The 22,397-nt window shown below is 46.7% G+C and overlaps 1 protein-coding gene across 1 annotated transcript in view; it reads right to left on the bottom strand.

Annotated features, from left to right (window-relative positions):
- LOC139751419 (uncharacterized) overlaps positions 1-22,397 on the bottom strand; it is a 210,690-nt gene that overhangs the window by 133,699 nt on the left and 54,594 nt on the right.

The following is a 22,397-nucleotide window of genomic DNA, read 5'->3' on the forward strand; positions in this document are numbered from 1 at the left end:
AGAAAAGATAAAAGATATAAAGGAATTTCTTAATATTATCTGAATTTTTCGCCATGAAATTGGTAGTGCTGGTGTGTTTACCATCCTGTATCGTACAGGGAGGGAGTTTACACTCGTAGGGCCAGATCACAAGGGTTCTCTCTACCGTCATACAAGTTGTATAACATGTGAATGTTCACATTCACCATCACGTAACTCAGTATAACATATATGTTCTCCACATTGACCATCACGTAACTCAGTATAACATATATGTTCTCCACATTGACCATCACGTAACTCATTATAACATGTATGTTCTCCACATTGTCCCTCACGTAACTCAGTATAGCATTCGTCTGCCACTCTGGTATCAGCGAGGAACATCTCTACATCCACGTTGATAAGTCTCTTATCTTCACATCATGTTGAGGCCTCTGGCTGGTCTGCCCGACATCTCGCGAGGACTGTTTATTATCTACGACTTCCCACTGCTTTGAAACATTAAACATTGTGATTAGGTCACTTCTTACTCTTCTCTCTTTCATGTAGGGAAAATCAAAGGCCTCTAACTTTAACGTGTAATACACCTGTCATAATTCTGGAACCATCCTTGTTTCCGTCCTTTGGACCTTCTCTGTATGTTCTTTGAGCGGTGACCGATCGTAGGCAAGATATAGTTGTGGTCTTACGCAAGACATAAACAACTTGCTGAATATTATCTTATCCATACTGGAATGTTGTGTGATTATTGTGTGGTTAACGTGTAGCTGTTGTGTGGAGAGTTTTACACTCGTGTTGCCCCGTCTCTTAACCATGTAGTTATGTACTCTGTGTGTGTGTGTGTGTGTGTGTGTGTGTGTGTGTGTGTGTTCAGTAAATTTTGCTATTAGTTATCATTTCTTTTGTGCAAGACGTCTGTTCCTGTTCGCTACAGAGTTGTCGTTAGCACTGTTATCTTCCAGACCACTACAAATTTGACAGTCCTGCTCCAGAGGGTTTGCGTTTTGCTGGAACCTTACGAGCCATGGAACCGGCGTTACCAGCCATCAGAGGCCGACCCTGGCAGGCATTAGGAGCCGTCATGGAAGTCTGAAGGAGCCTCGCCTGGAAGCCAGTTGGGCTGGAAGCCTTTAGGGGCCCTCTCTTGGAAGCATATTGTGAGCCATCCTGGAAGACTTTAGGGGTCTGTCTTGTAATCTCAAGGGGCTGTCCTGGAAGCCTGTAGGAGCTTTCATGGATGCCTGTATGAGGTGGTCCCGAAAACGTCTAGGGACCCTTCTTGAAAACCTCTACGGACTACCTCCAGAAGCCTCAAGGTGCCACTTCTGGAATCCTTTATGGACCGTCGCAGCAGCCTTTGGGGCAGTCTTTGAAGCATCCAGGGGCTGGTCCTGAATCTTTTGGGGCCGGTCCTGGAAGCTTCAAGTGGCCGTCCTGGAAACCTCCAAAGACTGACTATTGAATGCTCCAGGAGCTAGACCTGAAGGCCCCCGAGAGGCTGGTCCTGGAAGCTGCCAAGGGTTGGCCCTGGAAGCCTCAAGGGGCTGGCGCTGGAAGCCTCTAATATTTGCCGACATCCTGCTGGTAAAAGTGTCTGGGGCACCGGATGTTCACACTTTTCCCGCCGTACTAATTACACCTCTACTTTTCACGGGGTTCAGTTTGCACATTCCGTCGGGTTTGTGACTCCAGGCCGGAATGTTTCCAGTGCAGGTTAGCCTCCAGACCTTCCTGGATTTTCCAGCTGCTTAATGAATTTCTTTCCCGTGTTTTTCATGAATTACAAGTTGGGTATTGTAGGGTTTTCCAGGTAGTTGAGGTGTTTGATTGAACTAGGACTAGCCCCTCGCTGTACTAGGTATACATACCTGGTACTTATATCATGCACTTGTATTTGAGAGCTGTAATAGCACCTGTAACAAGTACCTGTACCTGTATGTGGGACGTACACCTGGTACATGTACCTTGTCACTTTACGTGGAACATGCACTTGGTATCTGTACCTGGTACCATTACTGGTGGGACCTGTTCTTGTCCCTGGGACCTCTACCTGGGTCATGTCTACTTTTGTATCGACCTGACGCAGGTACCTGAAGCAGGACTGTCATCAGCCAAGATCTTAAAGTTCCGAGTTACTTCAATACATTGTTGCTCTCATCAAGGATTTCATGAATAAGAGGCTTTATCATTATTATTATTATTATTATTATTATTAGTAGTAGTAGTAGTAGTAGTAGTAGTAGTAGTAGTAGTAGTATTGTTGTTGTTGTTATTATTGTTGTTGTTTGAGGTTAATTCTCCGAGAAGCTAACGTGGCACTAGGTTGTGCTTCCCCAGCAGCAGTGCGGTAAGGTCTGTCAGTCTCCTGTGAGCTGTGTGTTACTAGCTATTATCATGACTGGTACAGGGGGTCACTGGTGTGTGTGTGTGTGTGTGTGTGTGTGTGTGTGGGTCAACATAAGGTCGGGGTGTTGTTATCTGTCTTAACTCTTGGAAACAACGTTACGACCCTTGGGTTAGATGACCTGGCCTTTGATCTGACCCGTGAGGGTCAGGTTAAAGCCCTAGCTATTACACCCAAGGGTCGTACCGTCGTGTGGAATGGTCGTACCGTCGTATTGAAAGGTCGTACCGTCGTGTTGAAGGGTTGTACCGTCGTATTGAAAGGTCGTACCGTCGTGTTGAAGGGTCGTACTGTCATGCTTAATATATTAAATGGGATATACAAGCCTGAGTCGTGAGGTGGTGGTGAAGGTCGGGTCGTGTCAGCCATATGTGTAGTGATGTCACGCCCAGGTGACCAGGGTGGTCCTCAACACGCACCTGACTTTATAACCAGGTGACCAGGCTGGTCATCAACACACACCTGACTTTATAACCAGGTGACCTGGCTGGTCCTCAACACGCACCTGACTTTATAACCAGGTGACCAGGCTGGTCATCAACACACACCTGACTTTATAACCAGGTGACCAGGGTGGTCCTCAACACGCACCTGACTTTATAACCAGGTGACCAGGCTGGTCATCAACACACACCTGACTTTATAACCAGATGACCAGGCTGGTCATCAACACACACCTGACTTTATAACCAGATGACCTGGCTGGTCGTCAACACACACCTGACTTTATAACCAGATGACCAGGCTGGTCATCAACACACACCTGACTTTATAACCAGGTGACCTGGCTGGTCGTCAACACACACCTGACTTTATAACCAGATGACCAGGCTGGTCATCAACACACACCTGACTTTATAACCAAGTGACCAAGCTGGTCATCAACACACACCTGATTTTATAACCAGGTGACCAGGCTGGTCATCAACACACACCTGACATTATAGCCAGGTGACCAGGCTGGTCATCAACACACACCTGACTTTATAACCAGGTGACCTGGCTGGTCGTCAACACACACCTGACAATATAACCAGGTGACCAGGCTGGTCATCAACACACACCTGACTTTATAACCAGGTGACCAGGCTGGTCGTCAACACACACCTGACTTTATAACCAGGTGACCTGGCTGGTCGTCAACACACACCTGACTTTATAACCAGGTGACCTGGCTGGTCGTCAACACACACCTGACTTTATAACCAGATGACCAGGCTGGTCATCAACACACACCTGACTTTATAACCAGATGACCTGGCTGGTCGTCAACACACACCTGACTTTATAACCAGATGACCAGGCTGGTCATCAACACACACCTGACTTTATAACCAGATGACCTGGCTGGTCGTCAACACACACCTGACTTTATAACCAGATGACCAGGCTGGTCATCAACACACACCTGACTTTATAACCAGATGACCTGGCTGGTCGTCAACACACACCTGACTTTATAACCAGATGACCAGGCTGGTCATCAACACACACCTGACTTTATAACCAGATGACCTGGCTGGTCGTCAACACACACCTGACTTTATAACCAGATGACCAGGCTGGTCATCAACACACACCTGACTTTATAACCAGGTGACCTGGCTGGTCGTCAACACACACCTGACTTTATAACCAGATGACCAGGCTGGTCATCAACACACACCTGACTTTATAACCAAGTGACCAAGCTGGTCATCAACACACACCTGATTTTATAACCAGGTGACCAGGCTGGTCATCAACACACACCTGACATTATAGCCAGGTGACCAGGCTGGTCATCAACACACACCTGACTTTATAACCAGGTGACCTGGCTGGTCGTCAACACACACCTGACAATATAACCAGGTGACCAGGCTGGTCATCAACACACACCTGACTTTATAACCAGGTGACCTGGCTGGTCGTCAACACACACCTGACAATATAACCAGGTGACCAGGCTGGTCAACACACACCTGAGTTTATAACCAGGTGACCTGGCTGGTCGTCAACACACACCTGACTTTATAACCAGGTGACCAGGCTGGTCGTCAACACACACCTGACTTTATAACCAGGTGTCCAGGATGGTCCTCAACACACCTGACTTTCCCACACCAGAGGTGTTGCTTGTGTTGAGAGATATTGAAAGACAGAACTCAGAAAGTATACTACACCCACACCTGGCGAGCTGAGTACACCCTCACCTGGTGGGCTGAGTACACCCACACCTTCCACTCTCCACACCTGGTGGGCTGAGAGTGACGGGGCCAGCTGGGTGTCCTTCAAGCTGTAACTCCTCACACGGAACTCGTGCTGGTCGCGCATCGTGCTGGGTGCCTCACTCAACACGACGCCTCTCTGGTGTGTCACTCATGTGTGTCACGAACGAGCACGAGCCACTCCACGCTTGGCCCTGGTCTGGCCAAGGTAAACCTAGCGTTGTCTGGGCCACAAAGGGCGTGGTCTTCCTGCTGGGCCACAGAGGGCGTGGTCTTCCTGCTGGGCTACAGAGGGGCTGGTCCTCCTGCTGGGCCACAGAGGGGCTGGTCCTCCTGCTGGGCCACAAAGGGGCTGGTCCTCCTGCTGGGCCACAGAGGGGCTGGTCCTCCTGCTGGGCCACAGAGGGACTGGTCCTCCTGCTGGGCCACAGAGGGGCTGGTCCTCCTGCTGAGCCACAGAGGGGCTGGTCCTCCTGCTGGGCCACAGAGGGGCTGGTCCTTCTGCTGGACCACAGAGGGACTGGTCCTTCTGCTGGACCACAGAGGGACTGGTCCTTCTGCTGGACCACAGAGGGGCTGGTCCTCCTGCTGGGCCACAGAGGGGCTGGTCCTTCTGCCGGGCCACAGAGGGACTGGTCCTTCTGCTGGACCACAGAGGGACTGGTCCTTCTGCTGGACCACAGAGGGGCTGGTCCTACACGACGTCAGAGATACGTCATTAGGTTTCCCCCTACACGACGTCAGAGATACGTCATTAGGTTTCCCCCCTACACGACGTCAGAGATACGTCATTAGGTTTCCCCCTACACGACGTCAGAGATACGTCATTAGGTTTCCCCCTACACGACGTCAGAGATACGTCATTAGGTTTCCCCTTTATAAAGAAAAACAGATATTGTTCTCTTGTGTTTGTTTGACCTCTCGAGGAGTGGCGGGCGGGGGATGGCGTCGCCTTGTTTGATGTGTGCAGCAGCAGCAGCAGCAGCAGGAGGGACGATCTTCCTTTGTTCGTGGTCGTCCCTCTTGCAAGTTAGCTCATTATACCAAGTAAACACTGGCTCTGTCTTTATGGCGTCTCACATCAAATAATACCTACGGATACACACACACACACACACACTCACACACACACACACATACATATATATTAATATATATATATATATATATATATATATATATATATATATATATATATATATATATATATATGAAGAACGGTTTATTGAATTCATCCAGTCATTCGGCTGACAATACACAGTTGAGGCATTACATAATCAGTGAGTCAGAATGATGATAATAATAATAATGATAATAATAATAATAATAATAATAATAATAACAAGAACAACTAGTTATTTACTCATAACAAAACCTAATATCACGTTGTTGCTGACCACTTGGACACTTTGGGTAAGTACATGTGTGGGTGATGGGGTAAGTACATGTGTGGGTGATGGGGTAAGTGTATGGGTGGGTGATGTACATGTAGTACATAGTACACGAGGTTTTACACGGCAAATATTATGGTTTATACATTTAGCTGTCACTAGTTGTACATTACGTGATGTAGTTACATACTGATTGTACATTACGTGATGTAGAGTTACATTGGTTGTACATTACGTGATGTAGAGTTACATTGGTTGTACATTACGTGATGTAGAGTTACATTGGTTGTACATTACGTGATGTAGAGTTACATATTGAATGTACATTACGTGATGTAGAGTTACATTGGTTGTACATTACGTGATGTAGAGTTACATTGGCTGTACATTACGTGATGTTGAGTTACATTGGCTGTACATTACGTGATGTAGAGTTACATATTGAATGTACATTACGTGATGAAGTTACATTGGTTGTACATTACGTGATGTAGAGTTACATTGGTTGTACATTACGTGATGTAGAGTTACATATTGAATGTACATTACGTGATGTAGAGTTACATTGGTTGTACATTACGTGATGTAGAGTTACATTGGCTGTACATTACGTGATGTAGAGTTACATTGGTTGAAGTACAGTTGCGTAAGGTTGATATACATGATGTACGTAACGGTCAACGTTGAATGATGTAGTTACATATTGTTGAACTGCAGTAATCGTGTGGACGTATATTATGTATTTCATGCGGTACATTAAGTGATGAATATTATTATGTCGGTTGTGTTACAGTAATATAGTAGTTATATAATAACAATACAACTGAATACAACTAAATTCAAACAACGACAAACCACCGGTCCTAACGAGGCTGTTTCTCATGGTGGAAGAGAAGCAAAACTCAGGATTAAATTGGTAGAGGTAGACATACGTACACAGTTTGTAAAGAGGAAGACGTGTAACCCATCGTGTACCTACGTACGTAGATGCAAATGATGTGGATCTGAAGCCAAGTATTTACTAATTGTGTGCTTAAACGTATGTGTGGTACGGCTTTCTACTGCTCTGGTTGGTCAATCATTCCATATGTTAACAATGCTGTTGAGGAAATCATATTTCGAGGCAGAATGTTTGCCTCCGAGTTGATATCCATTACTACGAGATCAGATGAATATGTTCTTATGTAGGTCGTTAGATCGAGATTCTGGAAGCCTTTAATGAGTTTGAGTGCCTGTATTAGATCAACTCTCAACCTTCTCTAAGTTAAATAGATGTGACTCGTTAACTTGGCTCTCATAGGATTTGTTCGTCAGGCCGGGACTCATCTTGGTAGCTGGCCTCTGTACTCTCACCATTGTGTCTGTCTTTCCTCAAGTAGGATGACCAACATTGAACACAACATTCAAGATGAGGACGGACCAGTAGGTTGTGACCAGCGAGGATAATTTACCCAGACTTGAATTCGAAGGTCGATCTTGTGAAAACCTCAGACAATGGTTTTATCGTCTCATTATTCTCCTCCTTCAGCGTCCTCGGATAAAGTGGGACACTTCTTGCATCTGTACGAGCACTGGTTGGCACAAGGTCGTCGTGATGACGGACCTGGGTCAGGCGATCGCCTCTCTGACCCTCGAGGAAATTGTTCGTAGGTGACTCAGCGACCATTTTTGTTCTCCAAGATAACAACGTTCTCGCCTTCCACACATTTTTCAACGCTCCCAGAACCTTCGCCCCCTCCCCCACCCTGTGAACACACTTCCGCTTCCATGGTTCCATCCGCTGCTAAGTCCACTCCCAAATGTCCAAAACACTTCACTTCCTCCAGTTGATCTCCATTCCAACTTACCTGCCTGTTAACTTGTGAAGCAGCTGTCAGCTGTCAGGAGGTGTTAGCCAGATGGTAAGGGAATCTGTATCTAGCCCAAATCTCTCTGTTAACAGAAGCCGTTAAAACAGAGTTCTGTCTTAATGGTCCTAAGGGCTGATTATATACCCTTAAAGGAAAGGGTGAGGTCGTAACACGGGGCCTGTTGTCCGGGAGATGACTATGTAACACTTGCTGTCCAGGAAGAGTGATGTGAACCCAACCGTACAGAGAGGCTGAACCATGTGTACTGGGAGTGAGACATGTGTACTGGGAGTGAGACATGTGTACTGGGAGTGAGACATGTGTACTGGGAGTGAGACATGTGTACTGGGAGTGAGACATGTGTACTGGGAGTGAGACATGTGTACTGGGAGTGAGACCATGTGTACTGGGAGTGAGACCATGTGTACTGGGAGTGAGACATGTGTACTGGGAGTGAGACCATGTGTACTGGGAGTGAGACCATGTGTACTGGGAGTGAGACATGTGTACTGGGAGTGAGACCATGTGTACTGGGAGTGAGACATGTGTACTGGGAGTGAGACCATGTGTACTGGTAGCTGAAACCATGTGTACTGGGAGTGAGACCATGTGTACTGGTAGCTGAAATTACATGAACGTAACCTTCGTCTGTAACTGTGACGGTCCAGACCCCCGTCTGACGTCACTCACCTCAGCCATGATGTCATGACTGAAGGTATGATTATTGCCACGATGTGGACCTTGACGGAGGGACAGAAGTGAGTCACTGAACCTACACAGTGAGTCGGTGGGTGACTGAACTTGTCTATGGATGACAAACATCTTGTCCTGGGTGTCCTGGTCTTGGCCTGGGTGTTCTGGTCTTGTCCTGGGTGTCCTGGTCTTGTCCTGGGTGTCCTGGTCTTGTCCTGGGTGTCCTGGTCTTGTCCTGGGTGTCCTGGTCTTGTCCTGGGTGTCCTGGTCTTGACCTGGGTGTCCTGGTCTTGGTGTCCTGGTGTGGGAGGGCCGATGCTCAGGCTGGACCCGGCAACCCTTTATTTCCCGATCCACACCACGTTTTCTATTTACCCTGAGAGATTATAAGGCTTACCCTCTGGAAGCTTCTCCTACTTGTTTTGTTTGTGTATTTGTTTGCTTATGTGTCTGCACATCTTTATGTGTGTTTATGTGTGGTGTGTGTGTGTGTGTGTGTGTGTGTGTGTGTGTGTGTGTGTGTGTAGAGTGTTTCAATAGGCAGTATAGTTGTCGTTGTATACAATCACCGGACAACAACAACAACAACAGAGGTAAATAATGTTTGACAGGTTAAAAGTCACTGAGGTTATCTTTTTAGTGTTCGTCTTGTATGTTGTTTGTTCATGGTGTGTGTGTGTGTGTGTGTGTGTGTGTGTGTGTGGTGACCTTTAGCATGTATGGTGACCTCTGGTGTGTGTGTGGTGACCTCTGGCGTGTGTGGTGACTTCCGGTGTGTGTGGTGACCTCTGGTGTCCGATGGTGACCTCTGGCGTGTATGGTGACCTTTAGCATGTGCGGTGACCTGAGGCGTTTGCAGTGACCTTTGATGCGTGTGGTGACCTCTGGTGTCTGGTGGTGAAGATGATGTTGAGTGGTGATACACGTCACTCCCGTTTTCTACTAGAGTTATGAACTGGTGTGACACTTGACCTTTCCAGTTCGAGGAGTGTAATCTATTATGCCGTACACTGAATTCCTGTATGTATCAGGTTCAGTCAGATGGCGGAAGTTAGGTACATGTATAGTTCGAGTTGGTCACATACTGTCGGGTTGACCTGTCAGGAGCTCAGGTCATTAGCCCTCTGACCCCATGACCTGTGAGACTGCTCAGGGAACAGACACCTGGATCCTGGGACCTGTAAGGCCACTCAGGTCATCAGCACCTGTCGCCCGTGACCTGTGAGGCGGGTCAGGTCAGGAGGAGGCTGGGGCAGGTGTCGGGTGCAGAGGAAACACTTGACAGCAGCTGCCCCTCCACCACTGCTGGTCAGGGATTTCCCCGTGCCACGGCAAACTAGGGGAGGTGAGGGCCCTCATCCTCCTGCTGGAGAGATGTCAGGGAGACAGATGAGAGATGTGTCTCAGGAATGCGAGGGAGACAGATGATCTCTCTCTCTCTCTCTCTCTCTCTCTCTCTCTCTCTCTCTCTCTCTCTCTCTCTCTCTCTCTGCTAGCCGGAGTGTAGGGAGTTGACGGGGTTGTTGTTCATGGTCACATCTGAGGTGTAGTTGACGCACTTGGCCGGTGTGGGGACCAGGGGGACACCCTCCCCACACCACAGGAGACCTGGCCGGTGTGTACACGCCACAGTAAACTGAGACACACAGACAGACATGTGGTTATCTTGGATGAGGGAAGAGTGAGGGGTGACTTGATCACAACCTTTAATCATTGACGTGGCCAGTGAGCAGTTCACCGAGAGATGTGGGGAGAGAATAAATGCACGTGACAAAAAAGATGTGAAGAAATATGGTACCGTCAGAATGGTGGATGAATGGAACAGAATGATTGAGGACGTGGGTAATGCAGACAACATACAGAGATATAACCAGTTATATGATGGTAGATCATGCTTAAGATACGGACGGGGTCCCACTAGTGTACAACTCCCTCCCTGCACAGTACAAGATACGGGGTCCCACCAGTGTACAACTCCCTCCCTGCACAGTACAAGATACGGGGTCCCACCAGTGTACAACTCCCTCCCTGCACAGTACAAGGTACGGGGTCCCACCAGTGTACAACTCCCTCCCTGCACAGTACAAGATACGGGGTCCCACCAGTGTACAACTCCCTCCCAGTTCAGTTTTTGGTTTGAAAACATTTACTATCTAGATATACCTAGAGAGCGTTTCAGTGAGAGCATGGATGAAGGGTACATATGTAGGGGTAGATTGAGGAAAATTTAGAGCGTACAGTGTGTGCTGTACAAATAGGTAATTACACACACACACACACACACACACATACACACACACACCCGTGTCTATGCAGTTAGGTGTGCAGGGCAGGAGGAGGCTGGGCCGGAGGCATGGAAGCTGCATAACAAATAACGTTGTTATATTGTTGTGGTGAGGAGGGAGAGCCCAGTGTCTGACCACATTTGTGGCACACACGTCCCGTGTCCATCATCATCATCATCATCATCATCATCATCATCACTATCATCAGATTCTCTCAACCTATTCCATTCGTTTCCCGTCATTAAATTCCCAGTTACCAGGTTTGCGCGGCACAGTGGGGACCTGACAGCCGTGGAGTCGGTGACTCTCATCAAGAAAAGGGGAAAAAATATCCAGTATTTTATCAGTAATCAGAACGTCATTGATCGTCCAGACAGAGTCTATACGGCGGTAAATTACGCCATCCAGAGCCCCTCTTCCGGTCCGTGATCCTCCATGAGGCACTGGAGGCTGCCTCTTCCGGCTCCTGCATCCGCTTATCTCTCTTATCTGGCGGCATTGAGGTGCAGCCAGCCGGCGGCAGCATCGCCAACTAACAAGTACATATCTCTCTACCCTGGTCGTCCAACCAGTGGCGACGCAGGTGGAGATAATTTTCTGGTTCTGGTTATCCTGTGTCAGCTGCCTCCTGGAGGGGGAGGGGGTCGGTGCAGGGTAGGGGGAGGACACTGTAGCCAGGGGCGGGGGTTGATGCAGGGGATTGGGGATTTGTGCTGGGCCAGGGGCAGGGGGCTCGCTGAAGGGCAAGGGAGGGTAGTGTAACTAAGGGAGGGAGAGCACTGTGGTTAGGAGCAGGGGTTGGCAGGGTACTATGACCAGGGGCAGGTGGGCGAGGTAGAGGGGAAGTTTGGAGTGGGAGGAGAGGTGTGGGGAGGAAGGTTAGGGTAAGATGAGGAAGGAAAGGGAGAGGGGAGAGAAAGACTCGGAGTGGGAGGGGGAAAGGGAGGTGTCTGGAGTGGGAGATGGTGGGAAAGGCTTGGAGGAGTAGATGGAAGGGGGGGGGGGGGTAAGTCCGTAGATGGAGGGGAACATTAGGAGCTGTGGGGTAGAGGGGGGAGAGCTGGCTCGACCGAGCGTTAATATCAAACCAACTGGAGGCAGCTGTGGGTGTGGCTGCTGGTGATGGCCGGACGCTGCCAGACGCACCCACCATGTAACCAAGTGAGAGAGAGAAAGAAAGAAAGAAAGAGAGAAAGAGCCTGGTGTTGAGGACAGGCACCTCACTCACTCCCTCCCCACAAAACATAACAGGCGTCCATGTGGGCAGGGCGGCCGCCCCAGACCTGCCAACAACTTGTGAGTTACAAGCGGTAAGTCAAGCTGTAAATTGTAAATAAACGTGCCGTCCTGTCCTCTGACTCAAGTGTAAGTGAGTCTTAAAGAAAATGGCTTAATACGAGAGAGAGAGAGAGAGAGAGAGAGAGAGAGAGAGAGAGAGAGAGAGAGAGAGAGAGAGAGAGAGAGAGAGAATTAAGTTGCTCCTTCCAAATCGGTGGCGTGGTTAGGAGGAGGAGGAACTTATATTTTCGTGTCTTTATGGAAATTCTAGTTACGTTTTTAGGATATGATCAATTAGATTCTAGCAGTCATCACGTTAGCACGGTAAAGTTAGAAATAGTTTAAATGGATTTCAATAATCAGTAAATATTATAAATGTTACTTAGATATTTTTAGTAATCAGCTTTGTTTGGAAATATAACGTATCTAGATTCCGGTAATGTTATTTTACGTAGAATGATTTCCATGACTTCTAGCGATCACTAATGAAATATCTTTGTTATCGAACCTTTAGTGACAAGAAAGAAAAAATCTATGGCGTCTGGGGTGTTGATACCTGTTGAATTAAGTATGTGCGACCAAACACCTAAGTTGTCTCGGCCAAGCACGTAGCACCAGCCAGACTCAACTAATTTGGACAGCCTCTTTGGCTCTAATGTGGCGTGACGTCTCCCAGGGGTGGTGGAGGTGAAGGATGGCTTGGTTCCGTGTGTGGCCGCCTGGGCTGGAGGCCTCAGCCTCACCAGATGGTGGTGTCCATAACCTGAAGCTTGGGACCTAACTGTATTAAACCAGCCTTAACTTGTTGGACGATAGCTACCCTGTCACATCCAAGTAACATTGCTCTTTATAAAATTCATCTTCATTTTCACACATTATGGCCGACGTAACCAAATGCTGTCCTACTGCTTGTTTATTTCATACTTCACCAAACCTAACCTAACCTAACCTAACCTAACCTAACCTAACCTAACCTAGCCCAGCCTAACCTAAGGGAACATGGTGTACGCCGACTGCTGTCTGTTCTTAAATCCCTCCAGACTTACTCCTTCCAGCTACATGTAACGAGAATATAACAGACAACACATCAAGGGGAATAACCCAGGTTAACATGACTTAACCTAACCTAACTTGACCCGACGAGAGATCTGGCAACTCTCGTGCAACACAATGGATGCCGTGTTCAGCATCCGTCCGCCACTCACGCAGCCGAACACATCAAACCGTTTCACAAAATATGGCTTCAGAGGAATTTTGGGAGAAACAAATTAGTGTTTGAAGAGCGTCTCATAACTGTGGGGAAAAGAGCTGTTAAATCCTCGTGTAGTGACGGTTATGTACACAGGCTGGAGTTACCGCCCGTGTAATGCAATATAGGAAGCGTAAACCATTCCATCCTTTCTCTCATAAATAGAACTCGGGAAGTGAACATCCTTGAAATTGGCGATTACCAGGAGTGACGCTAACCTTGCTCGAAATACACCATCGATGCGAAAAAAAGACTTTTTGTTTGTCAGTTAACGCCTAGTTATGTAGAGAAATTTGTTTAGTGTCATGTATTCTTTTGTCCCAAGACTGTGTCACTAACAGTATGTTGGTAACGTATGAGCCATCAGGAGTTGACCCCGCTGATCATCCATGCGGACGCTGTGTCGTCAACTTCGTCCTTATACATCATCATCAGTGAATCACAGTAACCGAATCATGTCCCCCGCAGCAGCGCCGGCGGCAGCCTAGCTGCTGTGGGCCTAACGAGATCAGCATCGCAACCCCGCCATGCCCAGCGCAGGTGGCCGCACTTTTTATTTGGTCATGGAAGCCATGCTGCCTGATCGTATTTGCGGTATATATATATATATATATATATATATATATATATATATATATATATATATATATATATATATATTATCCCTGGGGATAGGGGATTAAGAGTACTTCCCACGTATTCCCTGCGTGTCGTAGAAGGCGACTAAAAGGGGAGGGAGCGGGGGGCTGGAAATCCTCCCCTCTCGGTTTTTTTTTTTAATTTTCCAAAAGAAGGAACAGAGAATTGGGCCAGGTGAGGGTATTCCCTCAAAGGCCCAGTCCTCTGTTCTTAACGCTACCTCGCTAATGCGGGAAATGGCGAATAGTTTGAAAGAAAGAAGAATATATATATATATATATATATATATATATATATATATATATATATATATATATATATATATATATATATATATATCCCTGGGGATAGGGGAGAAAGAATACTTCCCACGTATTCCCTGCGTGTCGTAGAAGGCGACTAAAAGGGAAGGGAGCAGGGGGCTGGAAATCCTCCCCTCTTGTTTTTCTTTTTCCCAAAGAAGGAACAGGGAAGGGGGCCAGATGAGGATATTCCCTCAAAGGCCCAGTCCTCTATTCTTAACGCTACCTCGCTAACGCGGGAAATGGCGAATAGTATGAAAGAAAAAAAGAAATATATATATATTAGGTATGTATATTTGCGTGTGTGGACGTGTATGTATATACATGTGTATGTGGGTGGGTTGGGCCATTCTTTCGTCTGTTTCCTTGCGCTACCTCGCTAACGCGGGAAACAGCGACAAAGCAAAATAAATAAATAAATATATATATATATATATATATATATATATATATATATATATATATATATATATATATATATGATTTAAGCAGAGATCTGTAACCTTCTTCTTAGGAAGGTATTTACTTGCCCCGCCACACCTGCAGGAGAAACATGTAATGTTCCACGTGTCCGACGATCGTAAGTTCGTCCTGGTATGACCCGTGGTGGACGTCCTCCCTCAGTCATGTTAGGTCCTCGGGTAGTGGTTAGGCAACGCCTACTGTACCTTGGTCGCAGTTTGTCAGGTCAGAGGCTACAGCGTTGTGCTCAAGGGGTCGACATGCTTTTTGGATTCGAGAAATTACGCCAAGGGAGTTCTTGGAGCCCAGTTTAAAATGATGTAAAAATCCACGTCTCTTGAGACGAGGCAGGTCCCGCCTGTGTAGTGAGTGAGACGCCAGCAACGCCAGCCTTCACTCGAGCGGACACTAATCGTAGCGGAGTCAGTAAACGTTAAATGTAAGACCTGGGTTGATACAGCAGGAAAATCCACAGTATACACACCACTGCCGAAATAGCGAAGATATTTAGCGAGGCAGAAAGTGAGTAGAAGTTTTCCGTGTAGGCGTTGGTTGGGTGGGTGCCGTGCGAGGCGAGGCTTTTCTCAAGACATATTTGCTTGGACGACTACGTTGTTACGAGGATTATCATGGCTGTTACACCGTTTGTTACCGAGGTGACTACAGCTGTTACTCCGTCTCCCACGAGGATTATCACAGCTTTTACACCGTTTACGACAATGATTTGGTACACCGCTTCCCAGAGATGGCCACAGCCGCCGGCCACTAGACAGTTACTTGACTGGTAAGTTGTGATCGTCGCCTCAGCCAGTCAACATCTCGTTGAACAAGTGATCGAACGACACATCTGTCCTAAGGCTTCAGAGCCAGAGGCTACGCTCTATTATGCTTCATTTTCTTCCTTAAGGTTTCATTATGTTTAAGCGACGACCTACCTTCCTGCATCATTTCCAAGGCTTCACTTCCCCAGTTCATCACTGCGGTAGGAGGGCAGAATCCTCCTCTGCATGATTGGCCACTCATGGCCTACCACATCGTTAAGTGATTACCTGGTCTTGAGCCCGGACGGTCGAGCGGGCCCGGTCATGGCCAGTGAGGCTCAGGTGCTAGTCTTTACTCAGCGCTTCTTTTAACGTCGGTATAATGAAATGTAAATTTACCCGGCCTGATGGGAGGTGTACGGAACAACGTGTAGAACAATTTCTTCCTGCTCTGATATCATATTCTCCTCAGTGGAAATTATATAGTTATTGAAATTCTCCTCAGCAGCTGAGTTTCCATAAAAAAGAGTTCAATAAACTCGACTGGCTTATATCAGAAAGCAGCCATATCTTAGGACTTAACTTCTTATTACAATATCTAATCTTCGAAACTTGGGGCACTTCTCGCGTCTGCTGCTAAGTGGATCGCTAAGGAGGAGTGGAACGGAGGCAGTGGTTGACAATGACAATTTGGCGCGACGTTTGAAGCATATGGCGCCGCCATCAACATCTCTCATGGTGAACGAGTCTCCGGCTCCAGGCGGCCGGGTAATTTGGGATTCTGGGGTGGGTGGGAATCTGGACTTTAACGCTCGCCTCCTCCGCATTTCTTTGTTTACATCCTTACCCACGTGTCATTTACGGAATTTTATTAAAGCCGTTCTTTTCCTTTTGGTATAAATTATTGAAGTGTGTACACAGAATACAAAAGTCGCTACAAATCAGTGTGCTAACGCGACAGTGGACGCCTTGCATTGTAAACAAAAAACAAAGGACAGTCGGATTTTTTGTGCGTCAGTCGCGCGCCAACAGATCCACGACTCTCTAATGGGCGGTAAATTTTCCCGCGACCCGTTATTCTCCCTGGACTCCCTTGCACTGTTATTTGCCTCTCAATCCTCCTGGTTTTAATAAAAAGAACTGCACGGCATTTCATATATCACTCAAATATCTATGCCTTTCTACAAGTTCGTCACGATTTTCTTTTCACTTCAATTAATTGTTTATTTTTCACTACTTTGCTGTGCATGTCTTCAAGCGTGAGACCATTGTGCAATCCACGCAGCTTTCTCATTTGTTTAAAACAGAGCTTACCTTCTCGTGGAAATCGAAGTTCGGCCCACCTGATTATTCCCTGAAACCGTATCGTCTCTCACTGAGGTAATTTCTCCTTTACAGAAAGTCATCCATTTGCTTTCTGATTTTTCCATCGACATCGAGAACAGTATTCCAAGTGGTTTGCTAAGAGTAACATCCCACATCCTCAGCACATGGTGGAGGTCGTGCAGTCACATGAGACCAGACACATATGTGGCCATGGTAGGTGAGCCTCTCCTCACAACACCCTCGTTGTATCACTTGACAGTTAGTGTGACCAACACAAACCCAGCAGCAGCAGACCCCCCCCGCCGCCTGTGCTCCTCCGCTGGTGGGAGGAGCCAAAACCTAGCGAGAGTGTCATCTCACCATGCTACAAGTCTGCCTCACGGTTGGCAGAAGATTATGTTCTAGAATGTCATTTTGAAAGCATAATGAAGGTCCATTACACTTCAGGTCTCTAGTATCAAATAGATCATAGTAAGAAATAACATTGAAGACAGTGATCACGAAGCAGTGGATGTTCTGAGCGGTGGGATGACCTGCAGGTACCTGGCGTAAGGTGTCAGACGGAGGGATGACCTGCAGGTACCTGGTGTAAGGTGTCAGACGGAGGGATGACCTGCAGGTACTTGGCGTAAGGTGTCAGACGGAGGGATGACCTGCAGGTACTTGGCGTAAGGTATCAGCGTCTGCCGTTTAAGAGGCGTCAATTGTTATGTTGAGAGACGTCGTGTCACTAGCAGGGATCTTCGTCCTGGTGGGTAATTATTAGTGAGGACCGTCGCCCTCCTGGGTAATTACCAGTGGGATCGCGACCCCTCCTGAGTAATTAGCAGCATCCATCCCCCACCAACAAAAACTCCTCCAACTTCTCCAACAGTGATTAGTGACCTTTGGCGTCCATCAATCATTGGCCTTCACATTTATGAAATTTACAGAAAACGATCAAACGATTTTTTAGGAGGGACGGAAGAATGGGTCGGAATATCGCTTAAAATGAGAGGGTTTTGTCTCAGTGCCTGGGTCATGTTGTTATGTTGGCGACCAGCCTGGGAGCAGCATGGTGTTTACACATCAGTGAAAAAAAAATCCTTTTCTAAGAACTGGAATTATGTTTACATCATCATTTCAAGTTGTATCCAGGCGTATTTCATGGCTCTTTATAATGATATATATATATATATATATATATATATATATATATATATATATATGAAATCGACAGATGTATTATACAAGACATACATGACACAAGTACATCAAAATGGAGTAAGAACACAAAGTTCTGACAACTTTGTGAGCTGCAAAGAATTTGTTTCTCAGGATATCATGTGGAGGAGAGGAAAGGATACAGTGTCATGTACAGAAAACGAATCATATGAGGACCAGGAATTGATCTTCAGCGAGAGCAACGAAATAACAGTGGCCTCCTCTTTAGAAGGATGGCGGGGTGGAACCTGCAGACTTTCAAGACAAGGAAAGAAGATCCTACGATGTTATACTTCACAACGTTAACTCCTTCACGGGTAGCATATTGCTGTGTTCTGATATCGTCCTACAAGACAGTCGATTTTGAAGAATTACAAAGTGGTCAGAGATCTTTCACGGCCCATAGTAATGTGGTACAGGAACTAGATGACTGGGAACGGCTGAAATCACCGAGGTTTACTCTCTGGAGTGCAGACGGGAGGAGTATATCATATATACCTGGGAAATCCTATGTTATGATTCCTAACTTACATACGTAAATAACCTGCTGCTGGCATGACAGTCATGGAAAACTGTGTAAAATACCACCTCTGAAATACAAAGGTGCCATATGTACGACAAGAGAGACCACTTTAAACAAAGTGAGAATCTTCCATGCCTTACTCAGGTGTTTGCAATGCAGTTTAAGGTTTAAGACATCCTGAACCAGTGTTGACAAAGTGTACCAGACCAGCCAGGCTGTGTGGGCCTGCGGACTGCGGCTTCCAACAGCTTGGTCGAGCAGCGAGTCATTACAGTGTGTACTGTTACTGTTCCTGTATTAGCACATGCCGAGCACACTAGGATCAGAGGGAGTGATACACTATCATTACTACATCTTCACACACGACAACATGGAAACTGACGACATTACATAATGATAACCCTAGTGGTAAACGTGGCCACCATGTAAGTCATGAGTCTGCTCATGTGGTAAACGAGGACAACAAAGGATCAGAGAAGACACTAGAGTTAGCGGAGAGATAAAGTCGTGGTAACTACACAGAACTAGAGAATCTGCTGTGGGAGGATAAACTAGGAGACGGAGTTCTGACACCATGATACACGTCGGTGTTATGGAAGATCCTGTGTGGAACACACCGTGGCCTGGACCATGGGTACCGTCAGCTGCAGGTAGAGGGGGGAAGGTTAAAAGAAAGGTGGATGTGGCTCAGGAAAAGATGTCAAAAGTCGCGAGATTAGTGGTTTAGTGGGCAGGGGACACGGGCGACACTGCAGAGAGTCAGTGTTTGAACCTGGTGCACAAGGCAGGAGAGCATGATCAAACTTTTACAATAATTCATCAGGAATAAAACCATTAGTTATACAGCAATGAAACAACCAGTGTAAATGACCACTAGCGGAGGTGGGACGGAGCGAAGGAAAGCCTCAGGATGAACACTATCAAGCAGGGAATAAGCCACAAGAACCTGTGAGAGAGAGAGAGAGAGAGAGAGAGAGAGAGAGAGAGAGAGAGAGAGAGAGAGAGAGAGAGAGAGAGAGAGAGAGAGACTTGGGAGTCGACATCGTCCCTCCCCTGACGCCAGAGTCCCACACGAAGAGTGAGGGGGACAAAATGTCTGCTGGCAAATATGAGAATCGTAGTCAAGTATTTGGCTCCGGAAATATTCAGGAAGGTGTCCACATCCTACCTTAGGCCAGAACTACAATGTGCTTCTCAGGTTTGGTCCAGAGGAGGGTAGCGAAGATGGTATGGGAATGAAGTGATGTGAGTCACAGTTAGACATTAGAGACATCAGATATGTCCAGTTTGAATGAGAGAAGAGTAAGGGGTTAACTTAATGATAACCTTGAACGGTTTTTCGCAAGAGGCGCAGATAGAACAGCCAGAGAACATTACGTGATATAAAGCAAGCAAGGATATTGTTAGCAAGGAGAAAAAGTAATGCAAGACCTTATTTCCCTGAAAGATTTAGCACAAGATTCTGAGATACGTAGAGAGGAAGTATATATTCCTGCCGATCTTGGAAACAGACCAGGTGAACATGAGACAGTTCATGTGGCTTTGTTGAACATGAGACAGTTCATGTGGCGTGTTGAACATGACACAGTTCATGTGGTGTGTTGAACATGAGACAGTTCATGTGGTGTGTTGAACATGAGACAGTTCATATGGTGTGTTGAACATGACACAGTTCATGTGGTGTGCTGAACATGAGACAGTTCATGTGGTGTGTTGAACATACAGTTCATGTGGTGTGTTGAACTTGGTGAACTACGACCATCAGGCAGAGGACTGGGAGACTGGACACACTGTGAGATAAGAGTTCTCCCAGCAGGATATAAGAGAGCGCCTACACTCACGGATGTACGAGACGAAGATGTATGTACGTGGATGATGATGATGATGGCTATATGAAGATGTATGTACGTGGATGATGATGATGATGGCTATATGAAGATGTATGTACGTGGATGATGATGATGATGGCTATATGAAGATGTATGTACGTGGATGATGATGATGATGGCTATATGAAGATGTATGTACGTGGATGATGATGATGATGATGGCTATATGAAGATGTATGTACGTGGATGATGATGATGATGGCTATATGAAGATGAAGATGTATGTACGTGGATGATGATGATGATGGCTATATGAAGATGTATGTACGTGGATGATGATGATGATGGCTATAGTTCTGGTGCCCTTCATCCCCCCCCCCCCCACACACACACCTACTGCCAACCTGACTTGACTGAATATGCAGGCGTACTTAATGATATTTTGATAACTTCTGGGAAGACGGATTGCATAATGTGTGTGTGTGTGTGTGTGTGTGTGTGTGTGTGTGTGGTGTGTGTGGTGTGTGTGGGTGTGTGTGGTGTGGTGTGGTGTGTGTGTGTGTGTGTGTGTGTGTGTGTGTGTGTGTGTGTGTTGCTGACTCACGTTCTGAAGTTCATCTGTGTAAACCATATAGATAAGAGATATAGGAATGAAGAAGATATGCTGATAACAAAGAGAGAGACAGAGAGAGAGTTAAAGACGGTAGAAAAGTAATGATGATGATAAGAGATAGACACGTAGAAAACGAGAAGATAAAATCATATATAGAATATAAGGAAGAAATGAATGGGAGAAATTCGAATGGAGATGGAAGGATGAGAATTACAGGAGTGAATAATAATAATAATAATAATAATAATAATAATAATAATAATAATAATAGAAGTATTAATAATAATGATAATAATAATAATGATAATAATAGACAAGATGATACTAGGAATAGTATTACCTTATCGTATCTTCAGAGATATGGTAAAAGGATAATAATACCAGTGATAAATTAATGATCGTTGATTTATGAAATATAGGATAGGAAAGGAGTGATCGGTGAGGTTGACCACTACAGGAATAGAACATGGGATGTGAGGGTAGGAGAGAGAGAGAGAGAGAGAGAGAGAGAGAGAGAGAGAGAGAGAGAGAGACGCGGCCGATGTATATAACCTGTCGTGTAGTGTGAGACGGGGGAACACAGGAATATAGATAGAGGAGAAACAGAGACGAAATTGACGGTTAAAGAAGCTGGTAAGACAGACCTTACAGACGAGGAAGCTAGGTAAGGTAATACATAATATCCAGGAAGGATTGCCCCACCCACACGTCAACACTGTCGAATGCAACAAGACACTTCATATCGAGACGTGTTAACGCTGACGGTAACGTGATCAATGGTCGCGCATTGTGAAGTAATATCTGACTTCGTTATAGCAGGTGTGAACCCCGGTATGACGGAGGGTAGGGCGGGAGGCGTACGGTAGTGCAGCCTCGCCAGCCTCTCACAACTGAATGAATTAACTATAAGGCGCTGGGCCGAGGGGCTCGACTGGAACTTTTGTTGCCCAACACTGACAATTGTTGTACATATCTGCTGCTGCTGCTGCTGCTGCTGCACACCTGTGGAACACCTGGTAATTATTCAACCAGGTGAGGGGGGGGGGTGTACACACCTGGTCAAGTGGTCAGGGGGACGGTGTACCCCAGCTGGTCAAGTGTTGGGGGGAGGGGGGGGGCGGTGTTGGGAGCTGGGGAGGTTATCAGCTCAACAGATACCTAGCCAGACTTCTCCCCTGGGGAGGAGGCACGGTCGCGTTCACACGGAGACGGAGGCTTGGGTGGCCTGCGGAGTGGATCAAGAGGAATGGTGAGGTACGCTGCCAGGGTCACGCTGGCCACGTCTCCCCTTCCCTGGGGTTGCCCTTGGTGCTGCCGGACGCCCTCCAACATTCCCAGACCCGTGGAGGATGCCGGACGCCCTCCAACATTCCCAGACTCCTTGAAAATGCACTAAA

The sequence above is a fragment of the Panulirus ornatus genome, chromosome 11 (genome assembly GCF_036320965.1).
Source record: "Panulirus ornatus isolate Po-2019 chromosome 11, ASM3632096v1, whole genome shotgun sequence".
Taxonomy (NCBI): Eukaryota; Metazoa; Arthropoda; class Malacostraca; order Decapoda; family Palinuridae; genus Panulirus; species Panulirus ornatus.